This window comes from Homalodisca vitripennis, chromosome 7 (assembly GCF_021130785.1).
Source record: "Homalodisca vitripennis isolate AUS2020 chromosome 7, UT_GWSS_2.1, whole genome shotgun sequence".
Classification (NCBI taxonomy): Eukaryota; Metazoa; Arthropoda; class Insecta; order Hemiptera; family Cicadellidae; genus Homalodisca; species Homalodisca vitripennis.
In genome coordinates, this window is record NC_060213.1 from 145594100 (window position 1) to 145610756 (window position 16657).

The following is a 16657-nucleotide window of genomic DNA, read 5'->3' on the forward strand; positions in this document are numbered from 1 at the left end:
GACTGAAAAACTGCAGTATCATCTGCGAAAGTTGCAATTAGAGTATTTTAATTTTCTGGGATGTCAGCGGTATATAATAATTATAAAAATGGACCAAGTACACTTCCTTGAGGAACTCCGAACTCTATTAAATGTAGTTGAGTAAGAAAATTTTGATATTTTTTGGAAAATATCAGTTTGAAAAATATGATTTCAGTATTGAAAAAAGAAAAATAGAATGAGGCAAAACTTGTTAGTTTTGTATAATATATCAGTATGACACACCTTATCAAACGCTTGACTGACATCTAAAAAGGTAGCTGAACAATAACTTTTATTTTTAAACACTCCCGTATCATTTCAACCACTCTATGGACTTCTTGTATTGTGCCATGTTTTGCCCAAAACCAAACTGATGAGTAGGTACTATAGAATCTTCATCAATTAATAATTATAGCCTTCTCAGAAGAAGCGTTTCAAACAGTTTTGAAATAACAGGTAAGAGGCTTATTGGTCTCATGAGGTTAGCTGGGTAAGGGGCTTCCCTGGCTTTTGGATGACAATTACCTGGACACTTTTAAATTGAACGGGTAGGGTGTTCTAGTCTCAGTATGACGTTAAATAATAATGTTGAGAATATACTCGCTTTTCTTGGAAGTTCTTTCAGTATTTTTTTAGTAATAGATCATAGCCAGGAGACTTATGAGGATTGAGATTGTGAGTTATAACTGAGCGAACTTCAGATGGTTTGAATTTTCGTAAGGGGAAATCGAGTTGAAGTGGCGAATCTAAATACTCGTGTATTTCCTATTCGTTGTTTACAAAAGCGTCATCCGATTTCAAAACGTTGTTGAAATATTCTGCAAATGCCTTCGATTTTTCAATGTTACTTTTCTCCCAGTTTCCATCACTGAGGCTTAAGTGGCATTTATTCGAGTGTATGGGTAAACTGTAAGTGTGAAGGGAACTTCGATGTCAGAATGAATGAAACATTTTAGCCACAACAAATATAATGATTACCATAACATGTCAACATGTTTTTTTGAAATAATTAATTTATTATTATAACAATGGTTAACATCTAATTCAATTTTAATTATTGACGTTGTCTCTATATAATAATTACTTATTGTTCCTCACAAATCGAACAGTTTTTAATAAATAAAATTGTATAAAAAATATGATTTTCAAATTTTAATGAACTTAATAAAACAAAAACTGTGGCTTACTTTTGAAACAGACGTTGGCCAAACTGCTTTAAATTTGCATTTGAAGTTCACGGTACCGTCGTCGTCGTCGGCACGGCGTTAGTTTAGTTTAGTTTGATTGATGTGTTATAGTAGTATTTTGCTTTGCTGAACCCTGTGGCGGATTGGCAATTATCGATTAAACATAAGTGAAATTAAATCTGGGTAGTTAATTGAGTTGTTAGGTTAATAATTTTCGTTGATTAAAATGAGTTAAAAACAGAGGAATATCCCTAAGTTTGAATTGTTATCACATATATTGCTACTTTTTTTTAACAAAGATGTAAGTGTTCTTCGTAATCATTATCTCAAATAGGCTCTGTGAAAGAGTAGATTGTTATCATAGATTCACCACTAAAGTTGAATCTCTGTCGGTAAGTTTTTAAACTTTAACCTTTGAATTGTTTTTTGTAATTATACCTAACTTACTGGTGATATATATTTATTGAGAAAACATAAATTCAATAAGCTTATCACAAAGCTATTTACAGCTTATGATATTGCAAATATTGAGAAGTAAACCAACACATTAGATAAGAATAAGTAAATATAATTTTTTGAGGTCCTATTAGGTTTGTATATTGTTGTTATTTTAATACCCAATAACCTATTTTTATCACCTAATAATGGTTACCAAAGTTAAAAATGTACATAAAAGTCATAACCTCAAAACCATTACAAGCTACAATGGCATAGACTATAGCTAGAATATGTGGCCTTTTTTTCTACATTTAGATGATCATATAAATAACCATTTGGGTAGAGTACAGACCCGGTTTTTCATATCGAAATTGGCAAGCGATATTACTTAATCATAACCATCAATTGATACTGATTATTTATTTTTAACAATTAATTAAAATAATCTATATTAACAGTTGTAAACACTTTCAAATAATACACGTAGGGTAATATTTCAATGTTACATATTAAGTAACATTTGATTTTAAAAAATGGCAGTCAATTAAAAAAAAACTAAGACGACTTTGCTTTGAAAGATGATAAGACATGTTGGGTACGGTCCAATAAGCGGACCCGGTTTTTTATATCGAAATTGGCAAACGATATTACTTAATCATAACCATCGATATAATCAATCGATACTGATGAATTATTTTTAACAACTTAAATAATCTATATGAACAGCTGTAAACACTTTCAAATAATACAAGGTAATATTTTAAATTTCACGTAACATTGTGTATTAAAATGGCCGTCAATCTTTGGAAGCTTCACGAAATTGCTTTAAAAGACGATAAAATATGTTTTTTATGGCTTCAGGATGTTGGGTTAGTACCTAAGAATCCATTGTGTGATATTTGTGGAAAGGTAACAAATGTAACTGTCAGAGGAGCTAACATGGTCGTCTTCAGATGCAAAAAAAGAAGGTAATGGTGGACACAACTTTAGTAAAAACATTTTCGTTCTGTTTCATTTAGTTAAAGTCATGAGTTTCCCTGATTTTGGTTATGTTCATTTATTATTTGTTATCATTAAATTCACATTTTAATTTAAACATATGATTGTTATTACTTTTATATCGATTGATAGTCTATGATTCGATATGCGAATATTAGGTATCGATGATTATATTCTTCGATATAAAAAACCGGGTCCGCTTATTGGACCCTACCCGACATGTTTTTCGTGGCTTCAACATGTTGGACTCGTACCGAAAAACCCATTATGTGAAATTTGTGGGAAAGAAACAACTGTAACTGTGAGAGGAGCAAATATGGTCTTCTTCAGTTTCCTAATTTTGGTTATAATAATTTGTTTGATCACTGTAAATATTAAATTCATGTTTTAATTTAAAACATATAATTGTTATTGAGGTTAGATACTTTTATATCATTTGATAGTCTAGGATTTGAGATGCGAATATTAGGTATCGATGATTACATTCCTCGATATAAAAAACCAAGTCCGCTTATCGTAAGAGATCAGCCTGGAAGAAACTCTGCACCGATATCGATAGTGTGCAGAGCTGTGCAAGGCTTCAGAAACTATTTGCAAAAATCCCATCTTGCCGCTTGGTGGTCTCAAGGACGAATAAGGTATATAGGCTACATTACTGAATCAGAGAAAGTTCTAAAAGTTACTATGGGAACACACTTTCTGGACTGTATTGTTCATGACAGTGATCAATCATTTGGCAGTGACGGGAGACCTACGGGGCACACCACTCATTTGCAATGGAGTCTGGCGCACTGTGTCACATAACCTTCAGAAGGATCGAATGGGCGATTAACTCTTGTAGTCCTTATAAAGCTCCTGGGGAGACGGAGTGAGACCGGTCTGCTTGCAGCGGGGGCTGGATATTCTCCTTCCCCAGCTGTGCAGACTGTTCAGATCCTCCGTGGCCCTCAGGTTCATTCCACTGTCCTGGAGAGTGTCCAGAGAGTGTTTACCGAAGCAGGAGAAGGCTAGTCTGGATCGACCCAAGTCTTTCAGGCCGATATGTCTGTCCTCCTTTCTTCTGAAAACCATGGAGAAGATGGTTGCTAGGTTTGTCTGGAGGGATCGGTTTTGGAGTGACCTCTACATCCAAATCAGCATGCCTACACTCCAGGAAGGTCATGTGACTCGGCCCTGCATCAGTTGTTATACAGGATTAAGAAGACGTTGGTAGCAAAAGAGGTAGCCATAGGTGTCTTTTTGGTGGGCATCCAAAGGTTGGCTTGCCTTGCTATCAGTGGGGCTTTTCCTAGTGCGCTGGGTGCAGCTCTAGACTGTTGTCTCAACCTCGCCCCCTTGACATTGTTATTCGGGCTATAGCCAGGAGGAGTGCCTACTGTCTTCAGCAAACGGGACTCTGGTCGGGCTGCAGCAGTGGGCACTGTAGAATTAGCATCCTGATTCAGGAGGATGCTCTACACATGATCTCTGATCAGATGCCACAAAAGTTATCCTTTGACAAACCCTTTAGGATTGTGATACCTCCTAGGGACGATTGGTCGGAGGGAAGGAAACCTCTTTCACCAGCGGAGCTTGAATGGTCTAAAACAAAACAGACGGCTCTAAAACAAAAAGCGGCACAGGCTCTGGAATTGTGGGGGTGAGACCATGCAGGGAGCTGGTGGTGTCTATGGGTCCATATCCTAGTTTTTCAGGCAGAGGTCGCAGCCTTTATGGAATGTGCTCGTTAGAATCTTTGTCTGCAATATCGGAGCAAGACGATCAATATTTTCACGGATAGTCAGGCTGCACTGATGGCGCTGGACTCTTGTGTGTTCAAATCCAAACTTGTCTGGGATTGCTATCAAGTCTTTTCTTCCCTTGCCAGAATCAACAATGTGACTGTTTGTTGGGCTCCTGGGTATGAGGGGATCCCTGGGAATGAAAGAGCTGATGCCCTGGCCAACTGGGGCTCAGCGTCAATTATGGCAGGCTCTCAACGGAGATCTAAAGGTCACCCCAAGCAGTGGGCCCGCTTTCTTTGGAGTTCATCAAGTAACCGGAGTTCGCATATTAAAGATCAAGCTCTCCCTTGTGATTGTGCTATGAGGAGGCTTGGCTCATGTCCTGCCAGTTCACACCCTATGTAATTTGGTTTAAGTAGATATATCAGTGATTCTTTACTCATCAATATCAATAATTCTATATTATCAGTCATTTGAGTGTTGGGTACTTTACTGCAGCTTTTTTATATCTAGAAAAGTAATAATTTAATCATGAATAAAATACCATCTAATTATATTTATAAAGTGGAAAGGTAATTGTGAGCCGTTAGGCTGTAATGGCAGAATGTCAGAAATGGCGTTGTTAACCTATTGTCATTGGCCCCCTGAACTAAATAATATAATGTTTCAAGGAATGGACATGGCAAAATATGTAATTAAATGGGGCGTCAAGCTCAACTTTAGGAACCATTATCTACTAAACTACATGAGCTATCTGACCCAAATCTTTACCACTTCCCAATTACATTATTCTGTACCTATTATAACACACCTAGTATTACTTCTTTCAACAGACAGTACGGCCACTGATGAATTAAAATCCAGGAAAAGGGAAATAAAGTCCTTATAACCAGTAGGCCTAATATGATCCGCAACTAACAACACCTTCATGGGTGGAGTACATTCAGCAGACCGAATGCTCTAGCCTATTGTTATTTGGATGACAGGAAAAACTCTACGCTATTGGAAAAAGTAATGTTCCACATTTTTTCCTGAATGATGTGAACCTCTACATCCTTTATAAAATGAATACAGACAAGCCCATTTCAAGACTAGCTTTCAAAATTTGGATTAGAAGCAATCACTGAGGAATGGCTTGGCGACCCCACTCCGGTACAACATACAGGTTTCGGTAATGACCCTCTTTACCATTTACTGGAAAATAAACGGCAAAATTGCTCAATGTGCAGTGCTTAGAGTACAAGTTCAGAAGGTAAAAGGAGAAAAACTCACCTGCAAACATTGCAATAAAGGTATTCATCCCCCTATGCTTGACAAAGCACAGGTTTATTTTATTTTTTTTTATTTTATTTTATTTTATTTTACATTTCAACGGACATCTCCATTTTTACAGTTTTGAACATAATATTAAACAATGAAAGTAAACAACCACAGTGACAAATAGAGCAATAACGATTAATAAACTATTTAAGTGACGAAACGGATATAAACTATGAATGACAATAACGTAATTAATTATTAGTGTACCGTGATTTGAACTATGGAAAACAACGAACAATAACAGCAATAATTTAGCACGAAACAATGAGAATAAACAAGATTAGACAAGAATTAACAAGACACAATATATAAATAACAGCAATGAGAGACGTACAGATAAAGTGTAAGAACGAATGTCTTCCCTCATTGTGCAACTCCTAGGCAGATAACTCATGCAGATCGGCGATCTTCCTCTTGAGCACTGGTATACTGTCCACAAAAAAAGTCAACGATGTCGGCGACGCTATTACCAGAACTCTGAAGTCGGTACATCGTATCGTTTGCTGCGTAGTTGGTGCGATGTTGCTGCCTAGCGAACAGGTCTCTGGAGCGAGTGGTTGAAGGGGTCCTGAAGAGGATCTGGCTCAGCATATCGGGACAGTCGATCTTGCCGTTAAGGATCTTTGACAGCAGTACAACGTCAGCGGAGAATCTGCGATCCGCAAGAGTCAGGAGTCCCAGATCACGAGACACTTCCCCGATGGGAACCTGACGATAGAGAAGACCACTCCTGACACCCACTATTCGAATAAATCTTCTTTGAATAGTCTCTAGTTCATCTATGAGAAACTTCTGGTGGGGGTTCCACACTGGAGAGCCATATTCAAGGATTTGGCGTACCAAAGCACAATACAAAGTTTTTAAAGCCGTGTCACTTAAGCCTTTTGAGAATCGGGAGACAAATCCAAGCATTTTGTTTGCTCTGCTGCAAATGTTTCGCACATGCAACTCAGGATTCAGTGAAGGTACTAATGTAATACCAAGATCTTTTACCTGCAGTACACGAGTTAAGGGCTCCCTGCGTATATTGTACTCATGGACAACGGGGGAGAGATTCCGATGGAAGGTCATCACTTGGCATTTCTTAGTGTTGAGTTTCATTTTGTTCTCTTCGCACCAGCGGTCGATCGCACAAAGATCTTCCTGGATTCGTAGGCAGTCCTCTTCAGTGGATACGATGGAAAACAGTTTCACATCATCAGCAAACAGAAGTGAGTCGCATTGTAGAGCCTTAGGAAGGTCATTTATGAAGAGTGAAAAGAGATAGGGTCCCAACAGCGATCCTTGGGGAACTCCAGAGTATGAAATGAATTCTGATGAAGTGGCCGAAGCATGATTACCCTGAACGGTGGATCACTTGGCTCGTGGGTCGATGAAAAACGCAGCTAAACGCGCGTTGACGTGTGAACTGCAGGACACATGAACATCGACAATTTGAACGCACAGGTGCTAAGAAGAGGAAAGCATCATGAACACAAGTTTTGTACATAATCGTGTAAATAATTTTGGATTTTATTTTTGTTTTGTATTCTGGTAAGATACATATTACATTATTAAAAAGCGTACACATACGAGAATATGTCTAAATATCTTTAAGAAAAAAATTTGAACTGTCCATACTGACTAATGACAAGTAAGAATATGTTATAAAATAAATTTTCCATCTTTTAGAAAATAATTTTCTGTGTTATTTACTAATCAATTTTCTTAAAAATTGTCACAGGTCTTAATTGCTACATGTACTTCAATACAAAAATAAATTTTATGTATAAAATATTCTTTACTTATATTGATTTTGGAGTTTAAAATAAAAATTTCATCATAAAACTTGCAGTATTGAATAGAAAAAATTACTTTCTGATATTTGTTTATGAAATTTTACTGTGACATAACCTGGATGGTTTCAGTTTAATTGACAATCTTGATTGATTCAACAATAGTAGTATCGATAAAGAGCTTTGTTGTTATCTGCTATTGAATGGAAGTTCCACCCAATTGAGATAGTGGTTATTACCCGACCTGGCTAGATAGGAGACAAGTGTTGCTTATCACCTGAGTGCCAACAGTGTTACAGTGTTCCTGGCTGTTCCTATTGTCTTCTCAGGTTGTCTAGTGAAGTGTACAGAATTTCCATTTATACAGTTTTTCACAAGGTAAGATTACTTTTCAATGAGAACCTAACTTGGGATGAACACATTTTGGCTTTGCAAAAAAGATCTCTCCTGGATTATTTGCTCTTAAATCCATGTCCAAATATTGCTCAATTAAAATTACAAAATCCATGTACTATGCCCACATACATGCTCATGTAACCTTCGGTGTTACGTTGTATGGGGCCGCTAGTACCTAACTTGGGATTATTTGCTCTTAAATCCATGTCCAAATATTGCTCAATTAAAATTACAAAATCCATGTACTATGCCCACATACATGCTCATGTAACCTTCGGTGTTACGTTGTATGGGGCCGCTAGTACCTAACTTGGGATTATTTGCTCTTAAATCCATGTCCAAATATTGCTCAATTAAAATTACAAAATCCATGTACTAAGGCCATATACATGCTCATGTAACCTTCGGTGTTACGTTGTATGGGGCCGCTAGTAAAATCTGCTAAGCTTTCTGCAACTTCAAAAAAGGCGTTTTGAATAATACTAAATTTAAAGGACCGGGATTCTGTGAAAGATTATTTTCTAAGTTGGGAATTTTAACTGTTTATGGAATGTATATACTTGGAACAGTAATGACAGTCAGATCAAATGTTTACAAATTACCTCGATTAGGGTCAAGTCATGACTACTTTACTCAAAATAGAAGCCAGTTGGCACTACATAAACACTCGTTGGAATTTCATTATAAGAAACATAGCTCTGCAGGCATTAAGTTTATAAATAAAATTCCAAAAGACTTACTCAGTATAGAGAATAATTTATTGTTCAAAAAATACCTTAAACTATTTTTGACTAATAAAAATATAAACTAAAGTCTTAAGTTTTGTATTCATTTGAAGAATTTATGGAAATATAAAAATATTTTAAATAAAATATAACTGATGCGTTCTTTATTTGTATAATTTTAAATGTAATTGTACAAATTATAGATAAAGTTGTTTTGTATTTGAATATATCTCATCAAATTTCTTTATTAGTGCTTCAAATCTATGGCTTAAGTCATTTGATTCTACCAATATTTTATTCCAATCTTCTTCCTTGAGGTTTCATATAATTGGTCTCTCATTATACTTATAATTAGGTTTTTCAATATTTCCATCCATTTCTCCCATTCTAGTTTCATTGAAATAGGGCAATGATATGACGTCTTCGACAATATTACAACAGTATGTGTTAGATCTGCATCACTTCTTGAGAATATATGGTGTGTTACATTTCCCATTCTTACTTCCTCTCTAGTACAGGAAAGTATGCAGACCCAAGGCAGACTTAATAGTTTCATACTGTAATGTACTACACGTCTCATTATCTATGTCTATGTTGATGTCACCAATAAATATCAGATCATTGTACTAATGCAACCGGATCAATATTGATTCGAGTTCTGCTAACATTGTATTTATCAGGACACAAGAACTATAAGTTGGAGGTCTGTAAAATGCATAAATACAAAATTTTGCTGGATCTTTTACTTAAAATTCCAAGGCCATTGTGAATGTATGTCAATTGGTGTGTATTAAAGTTTTTTTGAGTCGTAAAAATCATCAGACCACCTCCTTCTTTGTAGAGTCTTAATTTATTATATTTTTTATATTTAAAAATATCTAACGTAAAAAAATCTGCCACAGTTTTATTACTGTATATTTCTGACATAAAAACTACATAAAAAAGCTTAAAAAATAAGTTAAACTTTAATTAACTTAGTAAATTATCACAATACTATTTCAATTACCTAATATTTAAGTACACAACACTTTGACTTCTCCCGCTTAACAACATATTATTGGATGTAAACAAAGACTCACAATCACCATATCTACCATGAACAATTCTGCCGTCATTAAAACATTGAATATTTATATTGATTACTACATATCATCTAATGATGTATGGCAGATTTCATGTAATATACTATATATGTCATAACATAAACTATAGTTTTAGTCATGACTAAATGTGACCACGAACAAACGTAATACCCTCATTATGCTGCAGCACATTAGAATCAGGAAGTAAACCATGAATGTTTACATATGTCATAACATAAACTATAGTTTTAGTCATGACTAAATGTGACCACGAGCAAACGTAATACCCTCATTATTCTGCAACACATTAGAATCAAGAAGTAAACCATGAATGTTTACATGTCATAACATAAACTATAGTTTTAGTCATGACTAAATGTGACCACGAGCAAACGTAATACCCTCATTATGCTGCAGCACATTAGAATCAGGAAGTAAACTATGAATGTTTACATATGTCATAACATAAACTATAGTTTTAGTCATGACTAAATGTGACCACGAGCAAACGTAATACCCTCATTATGCTGCAGCACATTAGAATCAGGAAGTAAACTTTGAATGTTTACATATGTCATAACATAAACTATAGTTTTAGTCATGACTAAATGTGACCACGAACAAACGTAATACCCTCATTATGCTGCAGCACATTAGAATCAGGAAGTAAACCATGAATGTTTACATGTCATAACATAAACTATAGTTTTAGTCATGACTAAATGTGACCACGAGCAAACGTAATACCCTCATTATGCTGCAGCACATTAGAATCAGGAAGTAAACCATGAATGTTTACATATGTCATAACATAAACTATAGTTTGTCATGACTAAATGTGACCACGAACAAACGTAATACCCTCATTATGCTGCAGCACATTAGAATCAGGAAGTAAACTTTGAATGTTTACATATGTCATAACATAAACTATAGTTTTAGTCATGACTAAATGTGACCACGAGCAAACGTAATACCCTCATTATGCTGCAGCAAATTAGAATCAGGAAGTAAACTATGAATGTTTACATATGTCATAACATAAACTATAGTTTTAGTCATGACTAAATGTGACCACGAACAAGCGTAATACCCTCATTATGCTGCAGCACATTAGAATCAGGAAGTAAACCATGAATGTTTACATATGTCATAACATAAACTATAGTTTTAGTCATGACTAAATGTGACCACGAGCAAGCGTAATACCCTCATTATGCTGCAGCACATTAGAATCAGGAAGTAAACCATGAATGTTTACATATGTCATAACATAAACTATAGTTTTAGTCATGACTAAATGTGACCACGAGCAAACGTAATACCCTCATTATGCTGCAGCACATTAGAATCAGGAAGTAAACTTTGAATGTTTACATATGTCATAACATAAACTATAGTTTTAGTCATGACTAAATGTGACCACGAGCAAACGTAATACCCTCATTATGCTGCAGCACATTAGAATCAGGAAGTAAACCATGAATGTTTACATATGTCATAACATAAACTATAGTTTTAGTCATGACTAAATGTGACCACGAGCAAACGTAATACCCTCATTATGCTGCAGCACATTAGAATCAGGAAGTAAACTTTGAATGTTTACATATGTCATAACATAAACTATAGTTTTAGTCATGACTAAATGTGACCACGAGCAAACGTAATACCCTCATTATGCTGCAGCACATTAGAATCAGGAAGTAAACTATGAATGTTTACATATGTCATAACATAAACTATAGTTTTAGTCATGACTAAATGTGACCACGAACAAGCGTAATACTCTCACAGAATACAACTCACAGAATTGGAATCCAAACATGTTCAGAAAATTGAAAACTTCTCCTTAACAAACTAGAAGACCTAGAACAGCAACTCGAAAAATGTAAAAAGGATATAAAATTGAACAGCAAACTATTTTTGAGGAATATGACCTAAAACAAACCGAAATACTTTAATAATTACGTTAATAAAATAAATGAACAGGAAAAAAAAAATCATTTTAAAATTAAAAAGGGTAGCAGAGGCCTCCCACATCCATGACTTAAAAATCTTTCAATAGTAAAAATCCTGAAAAAAAAATAAACACCACCTTGTCAAATCAGTTACAAGCCAACAGTCAGAATGTATCTTTAAAATTCTATAGTGAAGCAGGAACACAAACACATGATGCCCTCCACAACCCCAAACTCCTCTTCTTTCTTGATAGAGCTTACTCAGCTGAAGAAAAGGCAAGATGAAATGGAGCAAACAATCAAGATGCTACTAACATCATCAGCAAATTCCTTAAAAAAGCTTCCAGACAAAGAAAAATACACAGAGCAAAGCTCTAAGAAACGAAGAAGAAACACTTGTGGGGGTAAAAATGTGTTTTAGCATCTCCCTACAGGTTTGCTAAGGCTAAGAAACAATGCAAATAATGCAAACACAAATACCCTAACACACGACCTGAACCTGGAAACACGGGGCCACAAGACAGCCGAAAGTATCAAACCATCTCATTTGACAAAATCTCTCATGACAAAATCTTAAGTGGTGCCACCGATCAACTAGGTAGAGAACAGCCAAGACACCATAGATAGAGATAGCCAAACATCAACAAATGCATCGCCCCGCTTACAAAACTTCTACAGAGAACCCCAAAACCACTGACAGAGAACTACAACACAAATACAACGGAGGGAGACAGACAAACCCTGACAAAAAAACTGAAGATAAGTGAGTCAGACCAACTGACAACTAACAGCCAAGCAAACATAACCGAGGGAGACAGACAAACCCTGACTAAAAAACTGACTATTTATAAAACCTTGACAAAGACTTCAAATGAACTGACATCGACTGCACAAATGGACACAATAGCAAAAGGGGAACCAAATCTCTTGACCAAATTGACTGAAAGCAGACCAAAAATTACAGACAAAATGCTCAATGACTCACTTAGTGATGATGATGAAACGGAATCATCCGAAACAAGATCGCTGACCGGAAAATACATCTCAAACTCATCAATCAACACCAACACTGGCCGCATCTCCTACTTAAACCAAGAGGATAATGCTAAACTTAAAGCAGTAAAAGCATTTGCTTTCCCCCCAGAGGAAACCCCCATATTGACTACTCAATACATATCTGACTCAGACCTGCCACAAACCTGTGGAATATATTTCCTCGATACAGATCATGCAGATTCTTTTAGACCCTCATCCCTCTCACAAACCAGAACTCACTAAAATTACCCACAGGCTTAAAATAAAGACACATCTTTCAATAACTTTATCACAACACTAGACGAGAGCAGGGAAAAGTACACATTGTAATATGCTTTCTCGACAAAACAAAAGAACTGGAAGAAGAAACTGTTTCGCTTTTTAGAACTAGCAAATGACTGTATAAAGTTCTCCGTACTCTTCTCAATACAACTGGAAGAAATCTTGGAAGTGATACAACTAAGCCAATCCAGTATTAGAGAACTTCTTCAGGTCATTCTCCAATACTCAAGTAACGCATACCTACACCGTCTTGCGCCTATACACACAAGACAAGAAGCTCAAAAAAAGTCATAGACGATATCCTGGACGACACAGCTGACAAGAGTCAAAGAAAAAATCGCAAGACTCTCTCCAAAGACAGACGAGCCAGTATACAGCACTTGGAGAACAGCTCAAGGATCTCTTCCACAACCAAACACATACAAAACTCCTAATCCAGCAACATCAAATCGAGTCGACTACATGCATGCTGCCATGGAAGAACAGAAAGAACTGTGGAGATCAAAAGAAAGGGAATACTTGAAGACCTGAGTGCAGTATACAAAGAAATATGATGTAAGCCATCTATACAAAGAATCTGTTACCCTGCAAAATTTCTGTGAAAAAAACAAAGAATAACTACGCCATTATTAACCTACAAACGGGGAACTTCCTAACTGAAACAGATTCAAGAAAATCCTACCAATTTGGATTTGATGGGGCGCGACTCGTAAAGCTCTTGAGAAATGAACAAAACACAATACACAGCCAGCCCAGACAGTGCTCTCACCAATAACAACATACTAACATCTGACGACACATACATCCTAAATGACCTTAGACTCTACAACAGTGTTAAGAAACACAGATATCCCCACAACCCCTGATATCAGACTTAACCTTGTTCAAGGAGTACCAGGATGTGGAAAAAAACAACTTTTATACTTAACAACTGCAGACCTGGCGATCTCGTTTTGGTTCCCAACCAGAGATGCAGCCCTGGATTTCCGCAAACGCTACAATGACTTACATCCAGACCAGAGCAAATATGCCAATGACTCCTTCCGAACAGTTCATTCATTTCTGATTAACTCCACACTTCATCTACAGCAAGGAAATAGATATGAAAGACTTATCATCGATGAAGCACTCATGTTACATGCTGGAGAGATCCTGTTCGCAGCCAACCTCGCTAAAGTGCCTGAAGTGATGCTCATTGGGGACACTAATCAAATCCCATACATAAACAGAACAAACCATGAAGTCAAGTTCTACAAAAATTACAGACATAGCGACTATCTCAAAAGTGCTCAACATATCCTTCAGATGCACTAGAACAACCACAGCCCTTCTCTCAAACTACTACAGCCAGGGAATGAAGACAACAAGTCAGGCTGAAATGGAAACTGAGTCTCATAACAGCGGATAACCTCAAAAACCTCCATCAAATCCTAGAAAAAGACAAATACACGTGCCTTGTCTTTAAACAATCAGAAAAACGTGAATTGACTGCACTCGGCTACAAAACAGCAACAATCCATGAATTCCAAGGAAGACAGGCCAAAGACATAGCACTAATAACGCACTTCCAGCAAAACCAGAAGACATATATGACTCACTTCCTCACTGCCTAGTAGCACATAACAAGACATACCAATTCCTTCATATACATCACACCAACTAGAAAGGACACACTAAGCAAAATGGATTATTAAGGCAAACACTTTTAACTCAGCTCAACTGATAGACTTCTTTATAGATATCCCTTACAGTACAACGTACGTCCAAGGAAAGAAACAACCCACACCTACAATCCCAAACTGACCAAGAAACCTTAGGCAAGGCATAGTGTAGAGCACCCCTTGGAAAATACACCACAAGCCCATTTTTTAGCCACAAGCCAGTTTTCCTGTAGAAAAAAACACAAACGCAAATCCTCAACACAAATCTTCCTGAATTCATGCCTCAAAAAAGCCAAGAGCAAACTAAAAGTACGAGACCCCCCTCAACAAAAACACTCAGACATCTCGTAACCACCACAAAATCACCCTCATACATCAAAACATAAATTGGCTCTCAAACAAATTAGATAGGCTGGCCCATTTCCTGAAATGAACAACGCCCAGACCTCATAATAATAACAGAACATGGCATCCCTGAGGAAAATCTACAAAACATGTGCTTGGAGGGGTACTCCCTGGTCGGAGGCTTCACAAGGAAAGCCCACAAAAAAGGGGGAGTACTAGGGTTATGCCAAGAAAAAGGACTAGAAAATCAAATAATACTCTTGAATACAAGCGGACCCGAGTCTGAATTGATTTGTGAAACAGCTTTATTTCAAATAACACTAAAGAAGGAAGTAGTCAAAGTACTTGGAGTCTACAGACCACCAAGTGCAAACCTGAACAACGCAATTGACATTCTACTTGACCAACTTGAAAGAGCACTGCAAACGAAAACTAAAACAATCCTAATGGGAGATGTAAATGTTGACAACCTTGTGGCAAACAGTGACAACAGCAAGCTCGAAGAACTCCTCTCCTCCTTTGACATAATCAGATAGAGAGTTTACCACCTACACGAATCACTGCTGAATCTGCAAAATCTATTGACTGGATCTGTACAAACATAGACACACAACTAATCCAAACAGCAGTAATACCATTGGGACTCTCTGATCACACACGGCGCAAAAAAATTACAGTTCAAAACAGAGAGAAACCATCTCCCACTGGAAAATGAGAAGAAGAGAATATTCAACAAAAAGTCTACAGATCGATTCAAATCAAGCCTACAGTGCCAAAACTGGGATAACGTACTCTTAACAGCCGACGCCAACCAGGCCTACAATAGTTTTCATGAAAATCCTACAAGTAACATTGAATAATACCTGCCCACTAACAACAACAAGAAGAAGACCACTTAACAAGAGAACTCATTGGAATGACGAGTGCACAAGGCTGAAAAAAAGCATACATCCAAGCACTGGAAAGAGAACAATGTACAGGGAGAGCTGAGGACAAGATCGAAACAGCAGCAAGGAAAAAAGATTATGACCTAAGACTCAGCTCCTCAAACGAGAGCAAACAGCTGCTCACATAGAACAGGCTGACAACAAGCCTAAAGCTCTGTGGCAAATTATAAATAATGAGCGAAACGCAAAACCTAACACAACCAGAGAATGGAAACTACAACTCGACAATGGAACAACCCAAGACCCAACAGACATTGCAAACTGCTTCAATAACTTTTTTGCCACAGTAGCGGAAAGAACACTCCAAACCCCACCATAACAGGCTTAACACCCCACAAAACGAAGGACCCATTGCCAGAAGTAAATTATGAATTGCAATTTCGACCAGTAACACACAATGACATTAATAAAAAATGCCATTAACTCCCTGAAGCCAAAAAACTTCCTCGGGTATAGATGTAATATCAGCAAAACTGACGAAAATCTGTGTAGAAGAATTAACCATCCCTCTGGCAGAAATCACAAACAAATCCCTCCAACAAGGAATCTTCCCAGATCTACTAAAAACCGCTAAAGTCTATCCAAAATACAAAAATGGCAAAACTACCAACACTAGTAGCTACAGACCCATCTCACTTATCCCGACTTTCTCTAAAATAATAGAAAAGGTAGTCCTCGACAGGCTACTCCTCCACCTAGAAGAGAATAACCTCCTCACAGGCCAACAACACGGTTTCCTAAAGGGGAGGTCAACCGCTA

At 36.8% G+C, this 16657-nt stretch overlaps 1 protein-coding gene across 3 annotated transcripts in view; it reads left to right on the plus strand.

Annotated features, from left to right (window-relative positions):
• The first annotated feature begins 1283 nt into the window (after nucleotides 1-1283).
• LOC124366467 (glycoprotein-N-acetylgalactosamine 3-beta-galactosyltransferase 1-like) overlaps nucleotides 1284-16657 on the plus strand; it is a 55265-nt gene continuing 39891 nt past the window's right edge. Inside the window, exon 1 of one of the 3 annotated variants that reach the window (XM_046823047.1) lies at nucleotides 1284-1600. The gene's annotated coding sequence lies outside the window, so the exon portion shown is untranslated. Of the gene's footprint in view, nucleotides 1601-7716; nucleotides 7843-16657 lie in introns of those variants that run through there. The other 2 variants (XM_046823049.1, XM_046823048.1) reach the window with 2 other exon arrangements.